Source organism: Bos javanicus, chromosome 11, assembly GCF_032452875.1.
Source record: "Bos javanicus breed banteng chromosome 11, ARS-OSU_banteng_1.0, whole genome shotgun sequence".
NCBI lineage: Eukaryota > Metazoa > Chordata > Mammalia > Artiodactyla > Bovidae > Bos > Bos javanicus.
Window position 1 is genome coordinate 49,058,370 of NC_083878.1, and position 8,310 is coordinate 49,066,679.

An 8,310-nucleotide genomic window follows, 5' to 3' on the forward strand; every position below is an offset into this window, starting at 1 on the left:
CAGGGGAGACTTAAGAACAATGCTGGGCCCTTATCAACAGCTAATCCCATCCTGGCCGGCTCCTGGACTTCCCTTCTCAGAAATGCCAACTCTTATTTTAACACATGGCGTGTTCTCTTCTGAGTCACCTCAGTCCCGATTGTGTGCAGCCAGAGCAGCCACAGTCCCTCCCTAACTCACACCTCGGTCAAGCTCTTCCGCAAGAGCACAGAGCAAACACCTTCAAGTCCATCCGGAATGGGCCTGGCTTCCTTCTGCCTTGTCACCAGCTCCTGGCGCCGCAAAGTGCAGGAGCCGGAAGGGACCCTAGAAATCACCGGGTCTCACCCTGTCCTTCATAGCTGAGTTCACTAAAGCCCGGAGAGGGCAGGGTGTTGCTCAAGGTCACACAGCAAGGTCAGGAGTCCTGGTCCAGACCCTTGCTTTCTATGTATGTTACTTCTCAGAGAACATGAGGAGAAGGGAGAAAAACTGGGGAGGGGGCAGTTTGTGGCTGTTCAAATTTCTTCCTATTTAAGCCTCCATCCTGCGCTTTCCAGGTGAGGCTCAGTGGTAAAGCATCTGCCTGCAAATGCAGGAGATGTGAGAGATGCAGGTTTGATTTCTGGGTCAGGAAGATCCCTTGGAAAGCCCTGGAGTAGGAAATAGCAATCCACTCCAGTATTCTTGCCTGGAAAATTCCACAGACAGAGGAGCCTGGTGGGCTAAGTCCACGAGGTAGCAAAGAGTTGGATGTGATTTAGCGACTAAGCATGCATGCACAACGTGAGGTATTTGCTGAGGTTTCAGGGAAGAAAGCCTCCTCTGACCACCACCCTTCCAGCAGAGCCCCTGCCTGGACAGTGTGTGCTGAGACTGTGACACCCAGAAAGCAGAGGACAGGCAGGGAGAGAAGCCAAATCTTAGTGACATGAGTCAGACATGATAGCGACTGAGCACACATACAGTTCTCCACCCTACACTGACTGGCCCAGAAGGGGTGCTTGTTCCACTTCCAGGGTCAGCACTGGGGCTTCTTTCAGCAGTAGGAACAGGCTTAGGCAATCCTAGTATGCGGAGGGACTTTTCCCAGAAGGGAGAGTATCAGAAACCCCCATGAATCAGAGCCTCCAAGTGTCCTGACTGTGGTACTTAACAGAAGAAACTGCTAAGTGGCCGGATTGTTGTTCAGTTGCTCAGTTGTGTCCAACTCTTTGCAACTCCATGGACTGCAGCACACCAGGCTTCCCTCTCCTTCACCATGTCCCAGAGCTTGCTTTCAGTGATGCCATCCAACTATTCCTGCCCTCTCTTGTCCCCTTCTCCTCCTGCCCTCAATCTTTCCCAGCATCAGGGTCTTTTCTAATGAGTCGGCTCTTTGCATCAGGTGGCCAAACTATTGGAGCTTCAGCTTCAGCATTAGTCCTTCCAATGAATATTCAGGCTTGATTTCCCTTAGGATTGACTGGTCTGACTAGGTAAATGGTTAATAATAAAAAGAGTTGCTGTCATGGGGAAGTCCAGGCACCAGCCCTTGCAGCTAAGCCCACACTCCTGCAGAGTGGCTGCCAGAGCTCCTGCCAGTGCTTGAGTAGCTCTGATCCTGTTCCATTCTGAAACTCAGAGAGGAGTTCTACCAAACCCAGGAGAAGGGATTTCCCTGGTGGTCCAGTGGTTAAGAATCCATCTTCCAATGGCTCAGATAGTAAAGAATCTGCCTGCAATGCAGGAGACCCAGGTTCACTCCCCAGGTTGAAAAGATCCCCTGGAGAAGGGAATGACAACCTACTTCAGTATTCTTGCCTGGAGAATCCCATGGACAGAGGAGCTCGGCAGGTAACAGTCCATGGAGTTGCAAAGAGTTGGACACGACTGAGCGACTGCTACTACTACTTCCAACGCAGCGGTTGCCAGGGAACTAAGATCCCACATGCTGTGTGGCAACTAAGCCCATGTGCCACAATTAAAAAGACCCAGAGCAGCCAAAAAACCACCACCAACAACGAAAACCCAAGATGGATTGGAGGACTAACCCCCACTTACCTTGCATTCAGCCGCACCCCCTGCACCTTCTAACTCATCAGCATGTGGGCTCTGGAGGTGGCCTGCCTGGGCTCAGATCCTAGCCCCACAAGTTACTAGCTGTGCACGTCAGAGGAGAAGACCCTGGGCAAGTCTGCCACCCTCTTTGTAAACTGTGTATAGTAAGAGACCCTTCCTCTAGGGGTCAGATTAAGCATCAGAGCATTGGCAGGTGATCACTCAGCTACCATCATCATTTCATTGCTATTATCTCATGCCTCAGCAGACATGATCTGCTTCCTTTATCCCATTACCTGTGCCACCCCAGGGCCAGCATTATGAAAGCAAGAAATATTAAGTCCTGTGATCCTCAGGACCATGCTACATGCAGTTCTGGGGATGTCTGTGAAATGTGGGAACATAAGCCAGAGCAATGGTCAGAACATTCCAGAACAGGAGTGGAGGGTTTGGTCAGTCTGTGGTGTGTTCTGAAAGTGAAAATGTTAGTTACTCAGTCGTGTCCGACTCTTTGCAACCCCATGAACTGCAGCCCGCCAGGCTCCTCGGTTCGTGAAATTCTTCAGGCAAGAATACTGGAGTGGGTAGCCATTCCCTTCTCCAGGGGATCTTCCCAACACACAGATCAAACCTAGTCTCCCGCATTTCAGGTGGTTTCTTTATCATCTGGGCCACCACGGAAGCCCCACAGTGTGTTCTACAATTCCACTAAAACGTCGTATGAATATCTACGTGTGTCTTGCTCAATATGTGCCAATACTTCCCTTCTTTCTACTTCTGTGTTGTGATAAAAGTAGAGGTTTTCATCTCACAGATTGGGCTCTGGCTTAAGGGAGGTTTCAAACTTTGGATAATCAGAAACCTGATACACATTGTAATGCCTTTTTAAAAAAAATTATAAGTACAGTTGATTTACAGTCTTGTGTTCATTTCTGCTGTACAGCAATGTGATTCAGTTATACATTTTTTTTTCTTTTTTACCACTAGTACCAGGCTTAGATGGTAAAGAATTTGTTTGCAATGCAGGAGACCCGAGTTTGATCCCTGGGTTGGGAAAATCTCCTGGAGAAGGGAATGGCTATTCATTCCAGTTCTCTTGCATGGAAAATCCCATGGACAGAGGAGCCTAGTGGGTTACAGTCCATAGGATCACCAAGAGTCAGACATGACTGAGCGAGCAAAACATATTTTTCTTTATATTTTTTTCCATTATGGTTTATCACAGGACATTGAATATAGTTTCCTGTGCTATACAGTAGCACCTTGTTGTTTACTCATTCTCTATATAATACTTTGTGCAACGCCTTTTAAAAATCATTATGTATGTATATTTCACACGATCTTGTTTTTAATTTTATTTTTCATTTTGAGATAATTTTAGACTTGAGAAACTTTGCAAAAATAGTAAGAAAAATGCCTAAATACACTTCACAAAGCTCTTCCAAATGTTAACATCTTCTGTAACCGAGCATAATTATCAAGACCAGAATATGAACAGGAATTCCCAGGTAGTGGTAAAGAACCGCCTGCAGTGCAGGAGACACAGTGAGATGTGAGTTCAGTCCCCAGGTGGGAAGAGCCCCAGGAGGAGGACATGGCAACCCACTGCAGTATTTTGCCTGGAGAATGCCCTGGACAGAGGAGCCTGAGGGGTCACAGTCCATAGGGTCCCAGAGTCGGATGTGACTGAAGTGACTTAGCACGCATGCAGGATATGAACACTGATACAGCACTACTAACTTATCTTCAGCTGGTATTCCAACTTTGTCCACTGCCCCTGGATTCTTCTTCTCCCCAGGATCCCATGCAGTCTCACAGGGCGCTGAGTTATCATGTCTCCTTAGTCTCCTCCAGTCTGGGACAGTTCCCTCAAGCTTTGTCTTTCCTGATCACAGCACTTCTGAAGAGCAGTGGCCAATTGCTCTGCAGAATGTTCCTCATTTTGGGTGTGTCTGGTGCTTTTCCAGAATTAGACTGAGGTTTTTCATTTTTGGCACAAATGCCTACAGAAATGATTTTTTTTTAACTTCATTTATTTGCAAGATGTTACTTCCCTGACCAGGAACTGAACCCGTGCCCCCTCCATAGGGACTGTGGAGTCTTAACCACTGGACCTCCGGGGAAGCCCCGGGAAGGCATGTTGTCTTCTCAGCACATCACACCAGGAGGAACGTGATGCCCATACATCTCATTTCTGCTGATAGGAACTTTTACCCCTTGGATGCGGTGGTGTCTATCAGATTATCCATGGCAAAGTTACCTTTTTCCCCTTTGTAATTAATAAGTATTTTGTGTGGAGATATCTTGAGACTATAAACAGAAACCTTTCTTTTTTTTCGTTGTACTTTTACCCACTAATTCTAGCACACATCAGTGGTTCTTGCCTGCAACAATTATGGTGAGGTTAGTGTTAGTCGCTCAGTCGTGTCCGACTCTGTGACAACATGGCCTATAGCCCACCCAGGCTTCTCTGTCCATGGACTTCTTTGGACAAAAACACTGGAGTGGGGAGCCATTCGCTTCTCCAGAGGATTTTTCCAACCCAGGGATTGAATCCAGGTCTCCTGTATTATAGGTGGATTCTTTACCATCTGAGCTACCAGGGAAGCCACTGTGGGGTTAGCCAAACAGCAATTTCCTATTTCCATCATTCCTTCTATATTTATTCATTGGAATTCTATTGTACGAGGCTTCACTTCATTTATTTATTTATGAAATTATTTATTTATATGTATATAGAGTCATGGATATATTCTTTATTCCATGAGGTATTATTTATTACTATTATTATTTATTTTGTTACTAAAATTGTCTCAGATCTGGCCATTGGGAACCCCTTCAATGTGAATCCTGTGTTTTTTAATAATATCCTCATCATTCCTGGGTTGGGAAGATCCCATGGAGAAGGAAATGGCAAGTGACTCCAGAATTCTTGCCTGGAGAATTCCATGGACAGAGGACCTTATGGGCTACAGTCCATGGGGTCGCAAAACGTTAGACACGACTGAGTGACTAACACACACAAACATACGCACACACCATTTCTGAGCACTTTTTCTAGCACTGCAAAATCTTCTGTATTCATTTATATTTTCACTGCTCCAGCCCTAGAATCAGCCAGTTCTCCAAGGAGCCCTAATTGTTTTTCACTGGGAAATGGTACTTAGAAACCAAGATCCAGAGACTCGTATACTCATAGCTACCGTCATTATTTCCAGTCCCTTACAAAGGATGAAGCTAGGGAATATACATCTGTATGCACACACACATACATATACACCTATATCTATTTTTATTTCTATATCCAATCATCCACGTATATAAAACAAAGTTGTTGTTCAGTCGCTAAGTCATGTCTGACTCTTTGCAACCCCATGGACTGCAGCATGACAGGCTCCTCTGTCCTCCACCATCTCCTGGGGTTTGCTCAAACTCATGTCTATTGAATCGCTGATGCTATTTAACCATCTCATCCTCTGCCACCCCCTTCTCCTCCTGCCCTCAGTCTTTCCCAGTATCAGGGTCTTTTCCAATGAGTCAGCTCTTCGCATCAGGTGGCCAAAGTATTGGAGCTTCAGCTTCAGCATCATTCCTTCCAATGAATATTCAGGGTTGATTTCCTTTAGGACTGACTGGTTTGATTTCCTTGCTGTCCAAGGGACTCTCAAGAGTCTTCTCCAGCACCACAGTTCAAAAGCATCAGTTCTTCAGCAATTAACCTTCTTTATGGTCCAACTCTCACAGCCATACATGACTACTAGAAAAACCATAGCTTTGACTATGCAGACCTTTGTTGGCAAAGTGCTCTCTTCTTTTTTGACACTGTTAATTTTCCTCCAGTAGGTGGCAGCACTTGTACCATCACTTTTGAGTGGATTCCTGCTGCATTTTGGTAATAAAGTCATTAGGGCAGTTCACCCAAGTCAGTTGGAGACAGAACGCAACTTCAGGGTTAATAGCCTCACTCGACCCACAGCTTTAAAAAAGGGTAAAAAAAGCCCACATCTAAGGAAGTCTGTGAAGGGAATTCAAGCAAGTCTGTCCAAACCCTGCCCAGGCCACGGGGCAGCTGTTCCCCTAAGTGGGGACAGCTCCAGCCCCCAGCCTCAGATCATCATCCCTAGGTGGGGCTGGAGGTGGGGGGCAAAATGGACCGGACTTATTGAAGGTCTCAGGGCCCTGCCCCTTCATACTCTGGGGTCCCAAGAGACACAAAGGGACATGAACCCTTGTGTGCACCTTAACGGTCTCCGCTTAGAGTTTCCATCTGAAGCAAGAAGCAGAGACCCAGTCGACCTGGAGGAGGGTGGGGCACTGCCAGGGAATCCTGTGGCAAGGGAAACCACAGATCAAGACATTCAGACTCAGGAAATCAAGGTGGCTACACAGAGTCGCTGTCTCCCTTCACGGCCCGAGGGCTGCCAGTCCTGCTTCCTGGAGTGGCAGGAGAGGACAAGAGGTAGCCTGGGCTCCAATCCCAGATGTGCCACCTCCTAGCTGTGGGCCTTGACCAAGTTCCTTACCCTCTCTGTGCTTTATTCTTATCTGCAAATTTCGTAGGGATTTGGGGTGTTTATGAGGACTGCGTGAGATTACACTGTAAAGTTCTTAGAACTGAGCAGGGCACAAAGAAAAGGCTCAACAAAGCTTAGCTTTCATTTTTGTTACCACAAATACTCCTGTTATTTCATTTTCATGCACTGCTTCATTATGGTTCTTGATCCCCAACGGTTTCAGCTTGCAGTGGGTATTGTTGCCCAGCCCCAAGACTTTAAACAGCCTCTCACCTCCAGGCGTGTTACTTCTAATTCTAGATCAAGGGCTCTGATTGGCCCAGCACATCGCTGTAAGCCTGGGCCACAGACCAGGCTCCACCCATATGGGCGTCCCAGGTCGCAAGGTCACTGAGGGCACCCAACCACGGAGAGTTTTCTTCCAAAAGGTGGACAGCCAGGAATAGACCAGTAAAGTCAACACACGCATAAAACATTTTTCAAAGATATGTACGTGCTGTTGTGAATAAAATAAAAGTGAAAGTGGTTCAGTCGTGTCGGACTCTTTGTGACCCCATGGACTATACAATCAATGGAATTCTCCAGGCTAGAATATTGGAGTGGGTAGCTTTTCGCTTCTCTAGGGGATCTTCCCAACCCAGGGTTTGAACCCTGGTCTCCCGCATTGCAGGTGGATTCTTTACCAGCTGAACCACAAGCGAAGCCCAAGAATACTGGAGTGGGTAGCCTATCCCTTCTCGGGGGTATCTTCCCAACCCAGGAATGGAACCGAGGTCTCCTGCATGCAGGTGGATTCTTTACCAACTGAGCTGCTAGGGAAGCTTGTGGATAAAATATGAATGTATTTAAAGGTGTCAATTGAGCCACAGTACTTTTCTTAATTATTCCTGTTATCAATAATATATTCATATATTATTATATTAATATTTTATATCAGTAAATATAAATGATCATCATTCACTTTCTCAATGCAACTTAAGGTGCAAATTTTACCATGTTCAGTTCAGTTCAATTGCTCAGTAGTGTCCAACTCTTTCCTGCAGACCCCATGGACTGCAGCATGCCAGGCTTCCCTGTCCATAACCAAATCCCAAAGCTTGCTCAAACTCATGTCTGCTGAATCAGTGATGCCATACAACCATCTCATTCTCTGTCTTCCCCTTCTCCTCTCGCCTCCAATCTTCCCCAGCATCAGGGTCTTTTCCAGTGAGTCAGTTCTTCACATCAGGTGACCAAAGTATGGGAGCTTCAGCTTCAATATCAGTCCTTCCAATGAATATTCAGGACTGATTTCCTTTAGGATTGACTGGTTTGATCTCCTTGCAGTTCAAGGGACTCTCAAGAGTCTTCTCCAGCACCACAGTTCAAAAGCATCAGTTCTTCAGTGTTCAGCTTTCTTTACAGTCCAACTCTCACATCCATACATGACTACTGGAAAAACCATAGCTTTGACTAGACGGACCTTTGTCTGCAAAGTACAAACAAATGGGTCACTCAGTCGTGTCCGACACTTTGCGACCCCATGGACTGTAGCCTACCTGGCTCCTCTGTCCGTGGAATTTTCCAGGCAAGAGTACTGGAGTGGGTTGCCATTTCCTTCTCCAGGGAATCTTCCACACCCAGGCATTGAACCCGGGTCTCCCACATTGCAGGCAGACGCTTTACCCTCTAATCCACCAGGGAAGCCCTTGTCAGCAAAGTAATGTCTCTGCTTTTTAATATGCTGTCAAGGTTGGTCACAGCTTTTCTTCCAAGGAGCAGGTATCTTAATTCCATG

The 8,310-nt window shown here is 46.5% G+C and overlaps 1 long non-coding RNA gene across 1 annotated transcript in view; it reads left to right on the forward strand.

Moving 5' to 3' along the window:
* Positions 1-7,238, forward strand: part of LOC133257138 (uncharacterized) — a 37,735-nt gene extending 30,497 nt beyond the window's left edge. The window contains exon 5 of the long non-coding RNA XR_009739425.1: positions 6,834-7,238. This is a non-coding gene — a long non-coding RNA (uncharacterized LOC133257138). The remainder of the gene's footprint in view (positions 1-6,833) is intronic.
* Positions 7,239-8,310: the final 1,072 nt, after the last annotated feature.